Source organism: Manis pentadactyla, chromosome 13, assembly GCF_030020395.1.
Source record: "Manis pentadactyla isolate mManPen7 chromosome 13, mManPen7.hap1, whole genome shotgun sequence".
Lineage (NCBI taxonomy): Eukaryota > Metazoa > Chordata > Mammalia > Pholidota > Manidae > Manis > Manis pentadactyla.
This window is the reverse complement of record NC_080031.1, coordinates 9,193,714-9,215,485: the sequence shown is the minus strand read 5'-3', so window position 1 is coordinate 9,215,485 and position 21,772 is coordinate 9,193,714. Positions and strand designations below refer to the sequence as shown.

The 21,772-nt window shown below is 46.4% G+C and overlaps 1 long non-coding RNA gene across 1 annotated transcript; it reads left to right on the top strand.

Annotated features, from left to right (window-relative positions):
• The first annotated feature begins 9,992 nt into the window (after nucleotides 1–9,992).
• On the top strand, nucleotides 9,993–16,582 carry LOC118913573 (uncharacterized). The gene is made up of 2 exons (XR_008993304.1): nucleotides 9,993–10,736; nucleotides 12,473–16,582. It is a non-coding gene; the product is annotated as an uncharacterized LOC118913573 (long non-coding RNA).
• Nucleotides 16,583–21,772: the final 5,190 nt, after the last annotated feature.

The following is a 21,772-nucleotide window of genomic DNA, read 5'->3' as shown; positions in this document are numbered from 1 at the left end:
CCTCCAGTCGGGGACACAAAACCTTGGGCCAGGTAGTTCCCTGCAGCCAAGAGTGATTCCCAGAGAAGGATGGAGGTGTGAGCCAGAAACGGAGGGAATGAGTGCCTTGGCCCCAAAGGAGTAATCTGGGCCCCACATCGCTCAATGTCACTTTATTCTGCTCCTCAGAATGCAAGGTAATGAAAGCACGCATCTTGTATATACATTTCTACTATATTTGTATCCCCAGTGCCCACAGCAGCACACTTGGCACATAATAGGTGCTCAGTGTACGGTTGTTGAATGTGCTAACACTTTCTATTCTACGTACTTATTTATTGTTTTCAAGAGGTAGACAAATATATTCATGTCACAAATATTTAAACAAATATCTCCTAAGACCTGAGGATGTTCTCCTATGTGACTGTATTAAAACGAACACATTTCAGAAATTGACACTGGTAGAATGCTATGGTCCAATATACAGTCCATATTCAAAGTTTTCCAGTTGTCCCAATAATATCCTTTCAGCTTTGTCTTTGTTTCTTTTTAAGTTCAAAATCCAGTGTAGAATCGCTCACTGCATTGAGGTCATATCTCTTTAATATCTTTTAGTCTGGAAAGTTCCTCGGCTTCTTTTTGTCTGGCATGACACTGATTGATACTCTGGGAACACTCAGTCTAGTTGTTCTGTGCAAAGTCCCTCATCTGGATTTGTCTGATTGCTCCCTCATGATACATTCAGGTGACACATGTTTGATTGCATACCTGATGCGTCATAACGGCAGGCTGGTGACGCTGTTTGCTCCATTACTGGTGATGGTAAGTGGGATCATTTGGTTAAGGCAATGTCTGCCAGCCTTATCCATGTCAAAGGTCCTTTTCTCTTTGTGCTTAATAATCTGTGACATGACTCCTTGAGTTATGTAAGTATCCTGTGCCCTCAAAATTGTTCTCGCGACAATTTTAGCACCCATTGATGATTCTTGCCTAAATCAAGTATTCTTGTGATGGTTACAAAATAATGAAAATAATGTAACACCTTTGGAAATAAAAATATCTCACCTGGTTGGCAAACCGTAATTGTGGAATATCTGTAATTAGAAATCTTACATATTATAAAACCATCGGTGTGGCATATATCATAGAAGGCCTCATTAGGAGTATAATTCTGGCCTGGAAACATTTCACTAAACTGGAGAGTTACCCTCCAAAGGTTCATTTTTATTGAACCAACTAGAGGTGAGAACTAGAAACCCATGTTATTCTTGAGATCAAACCAGAATTAGGCTGTATTTAACATCAATTTTATACTCTGTTACTTTAGTTCAGGACAGAGTGGCACTAGTCCAGTGTCTAATCTACTGTATTTCTAGAAGTCTCTCAACACTATTTTTTAACTAACCTGTATATCTAGAATATCTTTGCATATCATTGGGGAGATGGCTTTTTGATTATTTGTAGTATTGGGCATAACTCACTTAGTGAACTCTCTAGTTACGGATGTCTGGATTACTCTCAAACCTTGGTTATTAAGATAATGCTGTGGGGGTGGGGGAACCTCCCTGGGAACATTGGTGAACATTTTGAGCAATGGATCTGAGCAGGGTACTCGCCTTAAGATCGGCTGCTTTCACAGGTGTGCAGGGAGCAGCAGGTACGGGTGCTTACAGGGTCTCCCTGCGCAGATCCGGTGTCCTGGGGATTTGTCCAGCCTGTTTCAGTATCAGAAACCTGATACTGAAAAACACCGCCTTTTATTCAGGATACGGATGGAGTCCTGGGGTCATGTTTAGAATGGAGTATTGATCTCAAGATTGTGCTCAAAGCTGAGTGATGTGCAGCTGAAGGTGAGGTCCCAGCTACCCTGCAGGAGTTTAAAATCCTCTGCAGTGATAAGAGAACCAGTAGCAGTGGGCAGGAACCAGCGGTACCTCCTTTGCTCTGAAGCTGGGCAGGAATAGGATCATTGCAGGATAACCAGTGTGTGTTCTGACTGCCTTGGTGGGCACCCCGGAAGACACATCTTACAGAATAAATGGAAAAGAAGAGAGTAGCACCAACTCCCCCAAGTGCTGATGAAGCCATGACTGCAGGTGTCCCACGTCTGGTGACAACCCCCCAGAGGACCCTCGGGAATGACCGCCAGCCTCTCCTCCTTCCCTGCCCAGTGATGCAGACCTCACATGGCACTAATCTAGCTCACAAGCTACCCCTACCGGGCCTGTGCCCTCCCCCTGTCCCCTTTGCAGCTGTCTGGCTGACCCTTGATGCATTTACCATTTGGGAAGGGAAGTAGATGAGGTTAAATTATTTAAATCTGTGCTCCCAACAGTCAGAGCAGGAAAGCAGCTAAAAGTCCTGGCTAAGGGGTCGAGCAAGAATTTATTTTCTCAGTTTCGTATTTATTTCGCTCCCAGAGCTGGTCACATGTCAAGGAGGGTTAAAACTCGGGGACAAAACAGAAGCAAAGCCACAGAGACAAAACAGAGAACCCAGCACCTAACATTTTCTTCTCAATGTTTTGTTTAATCCCACTTGGATCTACCAAACTCCATTAAAGAGAGTGATGATGCATCACCTGTGCACTTTTCAAAATATTGAGGTAATCTACCTATAATATATTTAAAATAGCAATCATCCCTAGTAATAGGCATCATTTGTTGACTATTTCTCAAGAGCCAAGAGCTCTGCATGCATTGTTTCATCTGGTCGCTCTCCACAATCTGTGGTGGGCTTTTGCATTATACCCATTTTGTACCCTGTATTGTATAGATAAGGATCCGAAGTTAAGGAAGTTGAGGACATTACTCAAGGTCCCAGGCTTTGGGACTTACTGAATCCCATGACTAAGTCATGGGATTTGGGCCCAGCACCCTGGCCCCTGAGCCCACACAGTTTGCCACAATACCTACCGTCAGTTCTTAAATTCACCTTCCAGCCTTAATCCTCATGCATGCAAGTATTTACAGTTACGTGTAAGTGTACAAAGTATTTTGTACTCTGTCCTCTCCCACTTACCACATCAAATGTATTTCCATGTTTTGCCATCAGTATAATTGTAATATGCACTTTCATAGGCTCAAAATACTTGATTGAATCATCATAGCATCATTTACCAAACCATTTCCTTGTGGAGGGATATTTTTGTTCTGTTTTTAGTTAGCATAGACAACACTTTAATGAACTTCTTTGAGCTCCAAGCTTTTGTTTTAAAAACATATGTTTCCTAAGGATGAATTCCTAGCTGTGGGACTTGCCCCATATTACCATATTACTTTCCAAAGTGTTGTACTAACTTAGAGTACTACCAGGAGTGAATTAAGAGACTAATTTCAATGTCTCCTCACTAAAATTAGCCCAGTGGAGCCCTTTCAAGCAGGAATATAAAATTAATGGAGTCCTGTTATGATTATTGTTGCAAAGAAAATTATTACCAGAAATCAGATTGTCCTTGGAGACTGTATCCCTCATTTCTCTGTGGTCTCCTTTCTTATCATTTTAATGTCCTCATGAAGACACAGTGATAAGTTTAACTCCATAGAGGATATCAGCAACATGGACACGCACGGAAGAGGCAATCCATTTGTCAGATACCAACAGCTGGTGCTCAAACTGTTCCTTCTCCTGCCTTCCCAATGGCTGTCTCCCTCCCATTTACGTTACTCTGACCTTGGAACATTTTGGCTCCTGCCTCCCCATTTCCTCATCAGCCTCCACAAACTTAAAACAGTCTCCCGTCCAAAGCTGGCCCATCATCCTCTCTGCTCCCAAAACCATTGCGGAACCGGCTGCCCATCGTCACCCTCCTGCACACACGTTCCATCACAAGCCCCCCTTCCTGCCCTAATCCATCCCATGTGCGGCTCCCCACTCACCCTCCTGAAGCACAGCTTGTGATCCCGTCATTCATCTGCCTCGAAGCTGGCGCCAGTCTTCAGTAGCCCTAGGAAAGACATCCAGCCTGTGGAATCCCGCATGCTCCGGAACATGGGCCCTGCCTCTGCCTGCCTTGCTTCCTCCACCGTCTCCATTCAGCCCCCAGGGTGCCCCATCAGTGCTCAAAACGTAGTCTTTCCAGGTCTACTCAGGTGCTGGGTGGGAGCTACGCGCAAAAGCTTGGGCATAGTCCTGCCACCTATGTTTATTTGCTGACTGCTTCAAATCACTCCTGGGCTGGGAGAACCTAGGAATGTCTCTTACCATCCTTAAGCCCACCAGTAAGGAAAGACCCAGGCTCTCAGCAGCTTTTCTGCCTGCAGTTTTGCCAGCGCCCTTTCCTGGTCCAGCCTCTGCACAGCTGTCAGTGGTCTCTGTAACTGCAGGCTGGGTCTCCTCCTGGTGTTAGCAAAGGCTCTTAAGCAGCTGATTCCTCTTGAGCCCTGCAGACTCATCCCAGAGCTCCACACTACTCACCTGTCCCTAGACCTGGGCCCTGGCTTCACACCTCCTTTTAGGTCCCTAAACAGAGGTGCTCTTGTGTGCCCCCAGACTACCACAGATGCTGGACTCTGCCTGGGGCGCCCTCTCCCTCCTCAGCCCTCTAGCACATTTCTATTCCATGGCTCAAGTCGAATGACACCTTCTCTGGAGAGTCTGCTGAGATCTTGTCTTGCCAGTGGGTTTCAGCCCTGGGCAAGTACACCCTTGATTTGGCGAGACCCAAAAGTGACAGTGGAACATTCTTGGGGTGAAAGAGTTTATACCCAACTTTATTCCCATGGTGGCAGGTCAAGCACCATAATCCTGTCCACCTCAGAGCAAGTCTGCATACAGCAAGCAGGTCTCTGCCTCTGGGCCTCTCTGTCCCCACAGCCATCTCAGTCTCTGTCCTCAGCGCTGCCACCACTCCAGCCTCTGCTCTTCTTCAGTCGTGCACCCCAGAACCCTGGGCAGATCTCTTTATATAGAGTCAATAGCAACATATGGCCCACACGTGTGCACAGTGAGTAAGCCAACCAGGATCAGGTGAGAATCCTGGCCATAGAAACTCTCATTCCTCTAGACCTTCTTAGACAGGGTTGGGTATTAGTGAATCCCCAACACCATCAGCATGTTTGTGCTCACATCATGTTCTACTGACTGGCTGGAATCTGTCTCTCTCCATTAGATACGAATTCCTCCAGGGAAGGAGCCTTGTTAGCTTCATTTTGGCTTTCCCCATACCTGGCATTGTTTGTGGCATAGGTACTTGCTTCTGAACAAAAGTCTGACCAGAGCCCTGCCTGCCCCAAATGGGGGAGGGGAGGCCCACATCTCCAGCCCTGTAATCTCATGGAAGGGTCTGACCGGGCCGAATGGGAAGATCTAGCTTGGAAAGAAGTAGAACCGGACCCCTGCACCTCTCTCTCCCGTGCCCCTCTTAAGGAAAGGACTGGAAACTTCTCCAGGGACCTCTTGGTTTCTTGGTAGAAAAAAAAGAGGAGGAAGCAGAGGCTGCCTGGTCACTGGGGAATGAGAGACTTGGGGTTTTCTCTAGGTCCATGCAACTTCAGAGGCAGGAAAAAGGGTGGGTGGGCAGAAAATTATCCAAACTGATTATTACTAACTGCTTGTCTATTTACAATGGGCTGATTTTCAGTTGTGAAAACAAAGATTTGCAGACCTGAAAAAAGGATACAAGGAGTGCCTGTGTTTCCCCAAAGCATTTAGCCCGCTTATGCTGGAACAACCCTGAGGTCCTGGGAATCGTGAAGAAGGGAGTCTGCAGGTGGAGAAGCTGTGGCCGTTCAGTTCCACACCCACACCCCACATTCTGCTGCATATGCTGGGTCCAGGATGCTGCAGCCTCACTTCTCTGCCAGTGGATCCCAGTTAATTCCCACAGTAGGGTCGCTAGAGGGAGACCAGAGAGCCAAAGGAGGGAGACAGATGCTTCCCATTCTTGTTTGCCTGCTCCTCCTACCAAGTTCACTGAAACAATACTACTTCACCCAGCAGTAGCAACCAGTTTCAGCAGCAACTGGTTCCAGTTTCCAGGGGTCTTCTGCTCTCCTGATGTGCCTGCATCAGCCGCCTGGACTCAGAGGTCCGGTTCCCCGCCCTTCAGCCCCTCCCTGAGCTCTTGGGGTACCTGCACCAGCCAGCCAGCGCCACCCTCCCGGGGAGTTCCAGCGAAGCCCCTCCCCTGGGTTCTGAGTCCCGACAGCCTCAATCTCTTCCCCTTGTTCCTCCAGCCGTGGGGCAGCATCGGCTTCCTGCCGTAGCTGCGTCTTACCTCACATGCCCTTCCTTTGTGTCAGTTTTCCAAGCCCTGTAACCAATTTCTCATATTAAATTCTCTCTGTTAAAATAACTGATACGCTTTCTGTTTTCCTGACTAGAACAGGGAGAACAACTGCTGGGAAGCCCCCACTAATGTCCAGCTTGATACAACTTCAGAGCCACTGCTGATCATGGAGACTATAATGCTAATAATGACTGCCATGTATTGACTTACCTGCGACTGTCATACACCATGTGACAAGCTTTGAATGCATTTTTGCCCCTTTGAAGGACAGGGGCCGGCCCATGTGAGACAACAGAACGCCGACCCACAGCCTCTGCAGCAACGGGCACAGGAAACCAGACCACAGTGATCCGCCCAGGACCAGCAGGACTCCGGCACTGGCTGCCAGCATCCCTAATTTTTGCCCGTGCTTCCAACTCAGAACCAATCAGGGAAAACCAAATATGTTCCCCAAACCAATCATATAAGAATGCCCCGTTTCTGTTTAGCCTGCCAGTCAGGGCACACCTGAAAGCCTTCCCTTTCTGCGCTGTAAAGCTTTCTTACTCCTCTGCCTGATTATGAATCTCTGTGAACTCAGCCATGGTGGCTGGTTCCCTTGCTAAAGCATGCTCTGTTCATTCTCATTTGGATGATTTCTTTCCACAATTAGGCTTATTCCTTACTATCGTCCAGCAAACCAGACATAATTATGTCCACTTTACAGATGAGAAAACTGACACTCGGAGAGGCCCAATCATTTCCCCAAGTATATAACAATTAAGTGACGGATCCAGGATTCAAGCCCGGGGAAATCTGACTGCAAATCCTGAACTGGCCCTGTTATATCCTATGTCCTGGCATTCCCCACCTATTATTGTTTCCTACTTCGGTTTTTATCTTAACAAGGCTGTCTCCCTGACCAGCCAGGGCACTTCTCAAAGTTAGGCTGTAACTCACAAACATTACATTCTCAACCCTTACTCAAGGCATGACCCATGGCTGATGCTCCTAAACGTCACTCATACGGCACTGAGGAAATGTCTCTGGCTCTCCTCCCTGGACAGGTGGTTGAGAACCACCTTGAGAAGGAAATCAGAACTGTTGAGTGAACAGTCTTGGATGTCCTGAACCCTCTCACTGTCTTCCTGGTCGGTGATGTGAACTGTGGACATGAATTTGGAGACCATCTGTGCATTGATGGGGCTTACAAGCTGGTATCAGTGGGGCCAGAGATCTGAAAGAAGCAGAAGCCAATGCACTCTTGTGCCCATATCTGCATAAGGTCAAAACACACAAAGTTGTCCATGTCCGAAAATCAACCGTCAGAGTCAGTTAGAATTTTGCAGCTATACGAAGTAGGTGGTTGCCGCATTCACCTCCTCCCCTCACCCAGACTTCTGTGCTGCTGTGAAAACGCCTGTTTGAGGACCTGGAGGAGTAAAAGACCAAAAAAGCCCTGCCCGATCCTGGAATCTGCAATGCGGGGAGGACCCTCTGACACCCCCGCCGGCCACCAGGTGGCACTAGTGCTGAGCTAACGCGGGCTCTGGCCTTCTGCCCAACCTTCCGGAAAAGGCCACCTCATTTATCAAGAGAGGCCAGTAATAGGATGTAAAATAAAAACTGGAGCTGGAAATGGGACTGCTCTTGTAATTCCACAGTGAGCCTTTTATGTCATTGCGACTTTCATCATTAATAGGACATCTGTTCCGCCCCAGAGGCCTGAATTAGCAGTGGTTTAAGGACTAAAACCAGCCTCATGTTTAGACAAGGTCAGTGGGGCTTTCAGAGAAATGTCCTGAGCTACCTACCAGCAGGATTAATGTGAGCGCAGTGTTTCTTTGATGAGCTTCTGTTGCTCTGGGCTTTCAAAGTTACAGGTTTTCTAAGGATCACAGTTTAATTACATAATTATACAAACATAATACTTAATAAAGTACCAAGTAAACAGAAATGACATCAACATTTCCCACGTTACCAGCTGTTGGAGACAGCCTGATGTAGGCTAAAGGATGGTTGTTAGCATTGAACATGGGTTTGAGTCACAGCTCTGCCTGTTCCTAACTGCACATCTCTGGCCATGTTCTTTAATCTCTCAAAAGCCTGTTTCTTTATTAAATCAGGATGGTAAGGTATATTTCATAGAACAGTGAGTGTTGAAGGATGTGACTGAGAGCTGTAAATGCCTAGTACAGTGCATGGCTCACAGTAAGTGTATAGTAAATAAAAACCTCTTTCTCTGCCCACCAAATGGCAGGTTTTCACATAGGTAATCAAAGTGGATGAGCCGCCCTTTTGCAGCCTGCATGCCCAGAATTTCATTCCTTGAAAATTTCTTATCCACCATTCCCTGTTAGCATGCAGGCTTTGAAATATAGCTACCTAGGACAGAGAGCTGTGTGGGGTGGAAGGCTTTTGTTTAAAATGCAGATTAAGGATAAATGCAGACCTCCACAATCCCAGTCTGTACTAGCACCTCCTACGTGGCTTGCTTTCAAAAGCCTCGCACTGTCCTGAAGACAAGCCCTCTGCTGAGCCCTCCACGAGGACTGGTGCACCTGCCAGTATCCTTGCTGCTTTTGCTTTATCACCTTAGAAACATGGACGTCCAATTGTGGATTTGGTCTAGTTTCAGCCAGGCAAATGGAAGGACAAGGTATGGTTTCGAAATACCTGAGACTCCTTTCCAGGTCTGCAGGAGGGCAGAATCCATGCTGGCTTCTCATGTTCTCCTAAACACACAGCCAGAAAGCCAGGTGGGAGCCAGGTGCTGTGGGTCTGGTGTGGGGCAAAGGGGAAGGCACTTGACTGGGATTCTGCGGACATGGGGTCAAGACCTGGCTCTACTTCTGTTTATAATAAACAGTTTGTCTGGTCTTTGTCGTGGGTTCCTGGGACAAAGTTTCTAAAACCTTTGGACTTTCCCATGATAGGCGGGTCTATGATCCACCTGAGTTCATGGTAATGAATTGGCTTAGGAAGAAGGCTGGTAACCAGAAAGACCAACCGCATGACTAGCAGGTTGGGGCTTTGAGCCTGGGGAGGGGTGGGTGACTGGAGAGTGAGTTATCGATTACACCTGTGTGATGAAATCCCAGGGAAAGTTCTGGACCCTCGGTGGTGAGCACGTTGATGTGTTATAACGGAGGGTGATATGATCTGATTCCATCAGGAGAAGACAAGGGTCCCAGATTCACCACCACCATCCCCACCCTCACCTTATGTGTCTTCATAGGTTGGTCCTGATTTATATCCTTTAAAATAAAGTTATAATTGTAAGTGTAAAATTTTCCCAAGTGTTTGGAGTCATCTACCGGTGATCAAACCTAAGGGAGGTAATGGGAATCCCTCAGATTTGTTAACTATTTGGTTAGAAGTGGGCTGGCCTGGGGCCCCCACTGGCAGTTGACATCTAAGTGGGAACAATTTTGTTGGGGACCATGCCTTTAACTTGTGAGGTCTGTGTGAACTCCAGATGGATAATACGGACCTGAAATGACTCTTACGAGCAAGTCCTTTCCCTCCTCATTGCAGTTGGATTCCTCTAATCCTCCAGAATGGGGTGAGGCAGGTGTCTCTCTCCAGTTCAGTATGAAAAAGCAGAACTGAAATGGGCCGCTGCCTGTTTTGTGCTGGGCTGCCAGCGTATGCAGAGTGGAAATCCTCTCCCATTCCCCACCCACCTGCTCCTCCTGTGGGAACTTGGACAGTCCCCAGTGTCAGTGGGACCTTAATGGAAGCCACTACCCGTTGCCCTGAGGAGAAACCTGGGGGTTGCTCTATTCCTTACCCCCTACTTCCAGTCTGCTAACAAGTTCCACTCATCCTGCCCCCTCAAGATTCTTCTCAAATCCCTTTTCTCTTCTCCCCACACTTTGGCGCTGACCCTTGTTCAGGCCCAGGGAAGGTCCAAGTCTGTGGGTGAGCCTCCAGCTAAATACAGATTTGTTCAGAAAACTGAGGGGCTGAGACCACAGCCTGGGGAGTGGGACATCAGTGACTTCAGCTTGAAGAGATGAGGAGAGTCAGGCTACCAGTGGCTCTGTCTCTCTGCCAAACATGTCTTGGTAAAGCGAGGGGCTACACCTGAGCCTCAGATCTTGTACCAGTTTTATTCAGAGCAGTATCACCTTTACCTTTTTTCCAATTATCCCCAATTTCGTTTCAATTATCCCTAGACTTTGGACCTGAAGCAATCAGAGAACAGATGAGGATGAACTGTGTGAAGGTAAGTGTGCAGAGGGGACGGTGGAGAGAAGCTGGAGCCCAGGACCTGCCGTCGCCATGGCAACAGAGGACCGCAGGCTCCACCCACTGGAAATCTCCTGACTCTTGGAATGAAAGGCAGATAATTCAAGGGTTTAACCTAACGTCTTTGCAATTTGAGTGATTATCTGAGCAACTTGTGAGAGAGTCAAAATGAGGTCTCCATGCTCAATGAGGCATATTCTCCAACCACACATCACCCCATGAATACGGGGAGAGAGAGAGAGAAATAGACTGGGCACCGGAGTCTCCGGACAGGACCAGAAGACAAAAGGACACGGTGAGTAAGGGAGCAGAAGGGAGCAGAATGCAGCTCCCGGGACCAAAGCTCCTCTTGATCCCAGCCACGGGGACATTCCTGTGTGCCCTCCAGAGGTCCACAAACCTGCCCTGGCCATTTAACAGATGCCTCACCCCAAACTAGGCACTGGGGCAAGAAAACAAATAAATAACTAATCTCCATCCTTAAAGTATAGTTTGGAGAAGACAAATGTGAAAAGGGATTGAGAATCTAGACGAAAGAGACAGGAACCGTTTATAATCAAGTTCCCACATTTGGGACCAGTACCCTTACCTGCTATGTTTCCTATATGGTTACTTATTTAATCCTCAGAACAGCTTGGTGAAACAATTATTGTATCTCCATTTTACAGATGAAGTAACTGAGGGCGAGAGTTTAAATCACTTGCCCAAGCCACATGGCCATTATGAGGCAGAGCTAGGATTCAAACGGAGGTCTTTGATTCCAAAACTTTACGTTCCCTTCATTATACCATTCTCCCTCCAAAATATTAAACCCTTCCCCCCTCAGCTTAATGCCATCTGCCCCAAAGCTCTGCCTGCACCCTCTGTCTTCATCTCCGTCCTCTCGTTCCAGGCATACTTCACATATTGTTATCAGTTTCCCATCCCATGCACAGGCCATGAGGATTCGTTAGCTGGAAAAAAAGCAAAGCCATTTTCCAGATAAAAAAAAATCGTTGCTCTCCCCACAGGTTTAGAATGAGGAAAAATACCTATGATCAACATTATAATATAAAGATGAAGGTGGCTGAAGGATAAGCCCTCCCTGCTGGGTGAGCTCCCTGTTCTGGAAGAAAGCCAATGGCCTTGCGGCCCAGGTGTGTGAAGCCCGAGCTACCTGCCGATGCCTATAACCATAAGCTCTCTGGGAGCCCGGCAGCTCTTCCTGCCCACAAGAGAGGAAGTCGGCAAAGAGACTGTAATCGAGAAAGTGAGAGGGTTGAATTCTGGGATGGCGAGAGATTGCGCGAGGGTAACTCAGAAAGCAGAAGGCTGAGGGGTGAGGAGGAAGTGGCTCCGGGAAAGAGACAGGGAAGGAAAGAGAGCAAAAGGGATAGGGAGTGGGGAGCAAGGAAAAGAAGGGAACTTCTCAAAACCCAGAGCGAGGGATTGATCTAGTGGTGACCTACTTTTCTGTATCGTCCAACTTTTTCTAGAGGTTATGAAGAGAAGGCATTAGACTTGGAGACACTGAGACCCAATGCCCTTCCTGGAGAATTTACTAACAATACCACAAAACCAACTATTTCTGCTTTTTCTTGTTTACTTTTAAGAAAGCATGCACATTACTGTGTTGTTCTGCTCATCAGTCTCTTAAGATCCTCTCTAAACATCTGTTTGCCAAATAACAGCACTTTGTGGCATCCCCAGTTGGACTTATTCCCAAACAAATTGGGGACCTCTGCCATGGGAGCTAAACCAGGAAAGGGGTGATCTGTCCCCTCAAGGCAGTGTCCACTGTGGGCTAGACCTGTCCTGGGAGGCAGAGGGAAATGCAGGGAAAGAGCAGGCATGGGCCCTGCCCTCTGTGGGCTTCCAGTGGGACAGAGAGCTGGGGCACCCACAGCTGTGACTGGGCGATCAAGTGAGCAGTGGTGGCCTTCACAGAAACAGTGCAGGGAGGACGAGCAGGTCTGGAGAAGATGGGGCAGGTGAGTCCCGTGTTCGACGGGCTGAGCTCAGGCGAGTGCTAAATGAAGTAGCAATGTCCAGTAGGTGGCCAGGGAAATAGATCGGCCCCTCAAGAGAGAAACGTGGCTGGAGATGAAAACTGAAGCCACAGGAATGGACCGTCCAGGGAATGAGAAAAGAAGGCAGCCTGGGAAGCAGTTCATCTCTATTTGGATGAATAATTGATTCTATGCTTAGGTACTGAAGACATCAATGGAAATGTTGAGTTGGAAACTACAGCAACAAGGTAAGTTGGCACAAGATCCCCACAGTCGTCCAAGTGTCAATGTGGCAGGGTGCCAGGCTCCCCTTGCCCCTTTGGCTGTCTTCTCAACAATTTCTAGCTTGGCAATGTCCTGCCAAAAAGTCTGCCTAGAAGTGAATACAATATCACTGGTATAGAGGCAAAGACAACCTTCCCCTCTGCCATTCTAGATGTTTATACTCCCATTATTGCAGCTCAAACTTGTGCTAAGCTTCCTGGCTACACATCACACTGATGACTCATGGTGGCTTTGCCGCCTGTATTCATTTCCTATGGTTGACATAATAAAGTACCACCCTGGTGGTACAACAGGAATTTATTCCCTCTCAGTTCTGGAGGCTGGAAACCCAGAATCAAGGTGTCAGCAGGGCCATGCTCTCTCTGAAACACGCAGAGGAGAATCCTTCCTTGTGTCTTCCTAGCTTGGGGTGGTGGCCGCCAATCCTTGGCATTCCCTGCCTGACAGCTGCCTCGCTCCGACCTCTGCCCCTGCCATCATTTGATGTTCTCCTGCTGTATCTGTGTCCAGACTTCCCCCTTCTTATAAAGATATCATGCATATCAGATTAGGATCCACCCTAATAACTTGACCATAACTTGATAACATCTGCACAAAAACCTTATTTCCAAACTAGGTCTCACTCACAGGTATGGGGTTAGAACCTGAATATACCTTTGTTGGGAGACAAAGTCCAACCTCTAACACCGCCAGATAAAACCTCCAAACTCTCACTTGCTGCTCTTTCCTTCCTAAGCCTCACTGATCACCAAGCATAAGTCTCAGTTTCCCTTGGTGCCGAGAAAGTCAGAGCCAGCGCCCTGGGGAAAGGGCGCCGCTGAGAATGTGAAAGCCGCAGGGCTTCTTGGGCGGTCGGTCGGGTCTACAACCTCAAAGTGAGGAACCAGAGGAGACGTGGCTCATTCACACTCTCAGGTTTCTAGCTTCATACCCTGCCTCTCTCCACCTCCGTCCCAGTCTCTCTTTCTGTGTCTGTCCCTGTGCCTCTCTATCTCTCCTTTCTCATCTTTCTCCCCTTCACACATGGGCTCCAGTGAGCTCATGCCCGCACACCCTCACACGCGCCACCCTGCCTGTGTCAGCACAGGCACAGAGGAGACAGGCAAGAAGTCAAACAAAGGAAACCCCAAGAGGCAGCTGGACACCCACCACGGTTTGAATCTACAGGGTCAAGAAAGCACTGGAAACTGGTGATGAAAGACACTGACACTGCTGCCAGATGTCCAACATCATGACTAATTGATCTTTTTCTCAGTTTCAATGAGGAACGGAGCTTCCAGGAGAAAAAAAAAGGCTCCTAAAAACTGAATGAGCCCTCAATTAGTTCTACAGTGTGGGATTCATGATTTTCAAAAACCCAGAGTTGTGCCAGAACACTGAGCAGGTTGCTTAACTCAAAATATTGTTCTAGTTCTTGTCCTGTGTTTTGGAGAAATGGGGAAGTCAGCCAGCGCACTGTTTGGTTGATGAGATGTGTGCAGCCCTTTGGTCTATGAAGCAAGCAAATCCAACATTAACACCCCCCAGAATTACTCAGAGCATGAGTTCTTGCTTGGAAAAGTAGTAATATTTGCTATAAATAAATACATCTATTACTTGATTATTTCGACTTAGGAAATGATTATTATTTAATTATGTAATCAGTTAGGCTTAGGAATAGGCTGTCCCTCAAACTGAAAACCATCAACAAGGTGGAAAGGCAAATATCTCTGATTCTTCATTTCTTCCCTAAATCCAGTTCTGCTGCAAGTCCCGTGAGCTCTTCCTCCACGGTGAGTCCAAAGCTCGTGCGTTTCTTCCCATCACCCCCACTGCCAGCAGCATGTCTGATCCCTCCTCCCATCCATGGTGGACGGATGCAAAATCTTCGCTGGCTTCCTGCCCCGCCCCTTCATGCTCCCTTACGCACCATTAGCCAGGGAGCAGCCAGCACAACATCTGAATAATGTAAATGAGATTATGTTCCACCCATAAAATCCTTCAGTTGCTTCCAATCACCTGTAGGATAAGAACCAAATTAACGGTGGCCTGACTGCCTCTACGGCCCTGCTGTTCTCTCTACAACCTCGACAGCCTTCATTTAGGTCCTGAGGTGCAGCAAGCCTGCTCAGATGGCAAGTATTTGCACTTGCTATTCTTTTTGCCCAGAAAGATTTTTTCCCTGCTTGACACATTTCTGGCTCTTTCTCATGATTAGTTCTCAGACTGAACACCAGCCACTCAGAGCAGCCTTATCTCCACAACCCCTACTAACACAATTTCCCCATCACCTTGCTTTGTTTTCTTCAAAGCACTCATAAAAATCTAAAATAATTCATCTGCTTTCATGTTTCTCTTCCCTCCATGAAAGCAGAAAGCCCGTCTATCTTTTTGAAATCACTGAACCCCCAGAACCTAGAACAGCATCAGACCTATGGTCAAGTACTGAACGTTTGTTGAGTGAATGAATGAAAAAGTACTTTAACTTTTATGGCAGACTGAGGGTTAATAGCTCCAGTCTGTGGGAATCTTTATTATTTAGCAAGGAAAACAGGAGGAGGCCCAAAGAAGGCTGCAGAAGCTACGAGTCAGGAGCTAAGAAAACATTCTCAGTCCAGATAACAATACTTGGACAGCGGCCTTTTTCTTTCTCTGACATTGAATATCAAGAAGGATGTTAGGCCAAAGGACAGGCGATTTGAATCTGAAGATGAGATAGATAACAAAGAAGAGGTCAAAAAAGAGGGAGACAGGGCTCTGTAGCCAGACTGAGTGATCCAAGGAGAGGAGCTGTTTCATTTTCTGACCCCTCCAGCTAGCACTAATGAGAACAGGAATAAATCAGCATTGTTTGCTTCCTAACACTGACTCATCTCCTGCTGTTCCCCTTTTCTCCCTCTGTTATCTTGTTCCTGGAAGAAATGAGTAAAATTAAAGTAGAACCAGAAGAGAGAAACAGAAGGAAGTCGGGAGATTGAGGAGGAGGGAGAATATGGCATGATACGCAACAGAGTATCTCTCTGGTAAGGGATAGAGGGTGTGATTTTTTATTTTTCTAAAATAAACATGTCACCTGTATAATTTAAAATTTTTTAAACATATTTCTGTTTTTAAATATTAGTTTAAAATTTTATATTATAACAAAAAGAAACCCGATCATGAAGTACAACCTACGTACTGCGACATCCCACAGATGCCGAATGCCATCCATCCCTACGAATGACCACCTGACCCGGGGCTGCAACGGTGTCGGCACGGTGATCCCCTTGGTATCTCCCCAAGTCAGCGTGGGGTTGATGAAAAGCCAAACGGCCACACAAGCTCAGGGCAGGAGAAAGGAGGACTCGAAAGGCAAGCCATAGGCATTTCATCTACGCCCCCGAGGAGTTCGGAGCAAAGCGGCTGACAGGCTTCCTGCTCGCAGCAGGCACTGACACCGGTTGCCCACAAGGGGGCAGAAGCCAACCAACCGCCAGCTCGGCCCAGGGGGAGCTGCGCGGACGGGGTTTAGTCCTCGCAGCACCACCCGCTCCCGAAGGAGGAAAGGCCCCCAAAGACAAGCCCACCTGGAGGACCAGAGCTGTGACTTTTGAGGTCAGATTCAGGACCCCCTCGAATCCTCAGATCCCAACAGATCAAGGGAATCAGACTGTACTTCCTCCTAAATCTCTGGTCCTCAAACTTAGCTTGACAAAGAGACAGTGCGACACTCACTGAAGATCAAATCTGAATAATCTCGTCTCCGAGCCCACCTCCGTGGTTTATTTTCTTTAGCTGTATTTGTGAACAATTCCATGAACACCCACCGCCCCACACGTACACACATGCACACGTACTCGCCTTTCCCCTGGTTGTGAACCCACGAACACACCAGGCTTGCTTTTTTTTTTTTTTAATATAGTTGATATATAATATTACATTGGTTTCAGATGTACATACAACATGGCGATTCGATAATTATATATACATTACTAAAAGCTCACCGTGGTAAGTGTAGTTTCCCCCTGCTCCCACACCAAGATGCTACAGTTTGATTCATTATATTCTCTATGCTGTACTTCCATTCCTGTGACTGATTTATTTTACAGTTTGAAATTTGTGCCTCTTTATCCCCTTCACCTGTTTCACCCCCTCACCCACCTGCTTCCCCTGGGGTAACCAACAGTCTAGTGTTAGTATTGATGGGTCCATTTTGTTTGTGTGTGTGTTTTCTATATTAAACAGAGTTGAAATCACGTAGTATTTGCCTTTCTCTGACTTATTTCACTTAACACACCATGCTGGTCTTTCTCTAGAATCAATGGTTCTCAGACTTCATATGTGTCAGAATCACCTGGAAGGCTGTAAAAACACAGATTGTTGGGTACCACGCCTCGAGTTTCTGACTTCAGAGAACTGAGTGGATATGATGCTGCTGGCTGGGGGCCCCCCACACTCTGAGAACCACCATCATCATTAACACGGTACAGAGGGATTTGTCTCTGTTCATTTCATTATCCTTAGGCACGTGAAATAGCTCAGAAACACCCACCAAATAAGGAAAAGGGACTAATGTCTGCTGAGACTACTGTGTGCTGGAAGCTCTGCATTCATTATCTGTCTGTTTAATCTGCACAAATGCCTGGGAAGTTGGTATTATTATCCCCACTTTCAAATGAGAAAACAATGGGTTATTTGACCAAGGCCATTACCTAGCAAGTGTCAGAGCCTGGATCTGATCTGGTTTCAAAGTTCATGCTGACTATTCTACCTCCCACATGAAAAGTGGATGAACTGAAATGAACAGAAGTGTCAGAATAAGTGGTGTTTAAACAAAATGAGAAAGTTAGCCGTGTAGGAAAGCTCTGCGGTTACTGTTGGTGTCAGAGCTGGAAATGAGGCTGCCCCTGTGGCCCGTGAACCACACAACTCTTGGAGGGATGGCCAGACTAAGCAAAGAGTTCACTGATGTTGCAGACGAAGTAGCTACGGGCAGGCATAACTGCCTCGCAGAAGACTATACATTATTCAGAACAGAAAGGAGTTTCTATTTTGGCCCTCTGAGAAGAAGTGGCATTTGTACGAAAGGGTGTTGGGGATGTTTGTTAAAAAGCTTTTTGCAGATCAGAAATCCCCAAGCGGAGGCTTGATGAATGCAAAAAGCGGAAGAACAAAATGTGGTACAAAGCTTAAATGCCCGAGAAACTGATTAACACCCCTCACAGATTTTAGGTTCCTGCCTTAAAATGAAAGTGTTTGTTTCCTTAAGCAGTTCCTTTCTGTTTTATTAGGCAAACAGTAAGCATTTTGATTCTGACTTTTTTGGGTAGTGTGTATCTGTGTGTGTGTGTGTGTGTGTGTGTGTGTGTGTGTGTGTGTCAGGAGGGAGACTTTCCATTCAAACTAATGTACCATGAGGAAATGTGTCTTTTGCATAAAAAAATTTTGATATCCGAAACAGACTCATGGTTGGTATGTCATGCACAACAGTTAAATGGATTTTCATTAATAGCAATAATCCGTGTGAAAAACTCTAATTTCAACATATTAGGTAACACAATTTAAATCAACCAGCAGAGCCTCCTCAAACAAGGCATTGCCTTCCAGAAATGTGCCATTTAATTGGAGTAGTCTGATAGACTGTTACTAATTATGGTAACTGTTATGGAGTGAATGTTTGTATCTTCCCCAAATTCTCATCTTGAGATCCTGACCCTCAAAGGAGTAGTCTTAGGAGGGGTCCCCTTTGAGAGGTGACTAGGTTATGAAACTAGAACCTTGATGAATGGGGTCAGTGCCCTTATAAGAAGAAACACCGGAGATGACTTTTCTCCTGGGCACGTGAGGACACGATGAGCAGGCAGCCGTCTGCAGTCAGGAAGCGAGCCCTCCCCAGACACCAGCTGCTGCCCCTTGAGCTGGGCCTTCCCAGCCCCGGAACCGTGAGGAACCCGTCTGCTGTTGACGCCGCCCAGTCTGGGATAGCTCGTTTGACGGAGACAGTAACCGTGACCCCACCAGGAAAGAAGCCCCACAAACTGCTTCTTTCTTCACATCCTCTCCTGTGTCTCCTAGTCCTGTTCTGGCTTTTCCTCTGCCAGCTGCCATTTAAACACTTCCAACTCTCCTAGTGTCCGTGTTGCACCGGACTCTCATTCACCTGACACACGGAGACCTGGTTTATCCTCTAAGTCAAAGGCAAGCTGATGCTCCCTCTCAACGCCTTTGCACGGATCTTCACTGCCCGCAAAGCGGACGTGACGCTAGCTGTCAAAGTCTTCCGCAATCCAGCAGCAAACCGCCGCCCAACTTGTCCCCTTCAGCCCCTGTGAGCCTCAACCCCAGGCTAGCTGATGGGCACTTGCTGTCCCTGAACCCACTGCAGAGCTTCCCACTTAAAAGCCAAGGGCACCAACTGCACCACTTGTTCACTGTTCAGCATAGGCTGCCATGAGATATTGCTCAGTCTCATGGCTTGTCAGGATTCCCAAGAGGAATCCTATCCAGAACAGCTCAAGGGAACTGGGCATGAAAGGCCTTCTGGCGTCTCTGCTAGGCTCCTCAGATTGATTAGGGGCTTTTCAACACAGACCTCCACTCAAATGCACCTTGTGATTACGGCTTATTTCTTTTATTCTGCCTCTTGCTTTGGCATGCCGTTTGGGTCAATTGGTACTTGTTTCTAACAAAGGTAAAATAAGAGAGTCGATTTCCTCTGGTCTCTAAACAACATTTGAGGTCATTGTTTCAGACTGATAACAATAAAGTCAAATAGCAGCATACATACAAATTGTAAAATGCTTTTCTTATTACTCTTTCTCACCACCGTAGTGGCTGATTAGCCATTCGGTTCTGTTTAGGAAAATGATTACATTTAATTAAGTGTTATTCTGAGATCAGAAACAACAAGCGCTGGCAAAGTGGGATAGGTGGGTCCCACCCTCCAATGCCGCTCCCCAGCAACAACTGCATATATACAACATATATTGTTTGTTTAAGAGCTGTTGAGCCTCAGGAAACTTCGGCCCTGTTCATCCATACTTTTGCCATAATTGATTTCCAAGTTGGCAAAATTAGAGAATCACTATCATGCTGGGTTTTTGGAACTCAAAATAGTTGAATGATTCAGAGAGGAATTGCTTAGAATTGCTGCTCTGGAGAGTGGTGGAGGGGTCCTCATGGGTGTTCAGGGTTTTAAATTTAGTATTTCAGACTCAGATTATTTTAGATTTCTGGATTTTAGTATTTCAGGATTTTCTTATTTTAGAAGTTTTGCTTTTACACAAATATTTCTGAAATCCTGTTGGAGACAAAACCTCACTCACATGAGTATAATGAGTAGTCAGCCTTGGTCTCCTCCTGCCACCCACTATTTCCGGTGCCTCAGTGTGTGTGTGTGTGTGTGTGTGTCCCAAATTAGGAACTTCCAAAATCTAAAAAGTCATTGATGCTGCCCTCTGCACCCTAGCCCACTGCTTCAAGTCCAAACCCTTATCCAGACATGTAAGCTCTCCAACAGATGACCTAATGGGGACCCAGGTCTCCCTGCTCAGGTCCCCTTGCTGCCTCTAGGTCCCAGTTACACAGTCCTGCCCCCTGCCCTACATACTTGCTTTGATCCATTTTGACAGTTGCTAAAAAGCTAACAAGCAATTACTGATCACCTACTATGTATCTTTTTGCATTACACTAGACATTTTCATACTCAATCCTCATGCTAATGCCACCAGGAATTTTTCAACTGAGGAATGAGATTCAGAAACTTGTGATACAATAATAAGTATTGGGTTATCTGTGACTCTAAAACTTCAAGTCTTCCTACTACGTATGTTCTCCTGCTCTTGGTGTCTCTTCAATGCTCAATTTCACCTCTACAAAGTCTACTTCTGCTCAAGGCCAGAACGCACTATCTACCTCCTGCTAAAACCTTCTCCTTACTCTTCAGAATACATTGCCCTCCTTGGAATCAGCACATACTGCTACTTTGGTATTTTACATAAGGTCTTGAATTTTCTGTATTTCATGCATGTATGTGGTACTTCGCCAGCTAGTCTGAAAGCTCCTTAAAGCAGAAACCATGAGTTGCCAGGGGTGTTTACTCGATACAATGTACAGAGTAGGTGCTAAAGGGCTATCTGTTAAGGAACATGACACTACCAGATGTATCTAAGTCACTCTTGCCGCAGTCCCTCTCCTGCAGTTGAACTAACTCAAGAGAACACCCGGCTAGCTTAAAAGAAGCAGACACATGCTTAACAAAAAAGGAGTTTTTTGGAGAGGAGAGAGGCAAAGAGTCAAACTTTGGAGGTATTTTAGAAGCTTGTTCTATCTTTAATGATTACTATAAAGGATAAAAAGTAAAAAGAGATCCATGATTATAATTCAGGGTTACATGGAGATTAGGACTAGAGCTGTGTGGCACATCCTCCCAGGAAAATGCCCGTGATGAATGGCGTCTCTGAGAACATCAGTCTCAGTTGCCTACAAACACATATTTAGCACCTACTCTGTATAGACGCCATTGGGACTACTAAGTGGTATAAAAGTCTTTGAGCAAACTTCAAACTCCGAGTGAAGGCCACAGAAACATATGACGTGCCAGGTGCATACCATCCGCCCTAGGCTGCTTACATTATGCCCCTTGTAACATCTTTGCCTTTTACAACTTTGCACTGAGGCAAAACCAGACCGAATCAAAAACAACTGAATGCAACAAATTTGTGGGTTACTAGTTTGTGACAAAAGTGACTGATAAGAATCAAAGGATATATGTTGACCTTCGTGCTAGGGATTGTAGAAGAAACAAGAGAAATTTATTTCTCAATAAGCGAAATACCTACTTTAAAGCAAGACTAAGTTTTATGGAATGTTTAAATGTGCTTTAAAAGACTAACAGAATCAGTGCAAAGTTATATCCTTCTGAGTATGATTACATAAAAGTATTTTAGAGATTAAAAAATACTAGTATGGACACAGGTGTTCAGGAGAGGTGGCGTTAACAGTAAATTCCCTGAGACGGCCCATCAGAAAGCAAAGCCAACTGTAGCTAAGGCTGGGTTTGCGCCCGTTTCTACTTTGATAATCCAGCTTCTGCCAGACA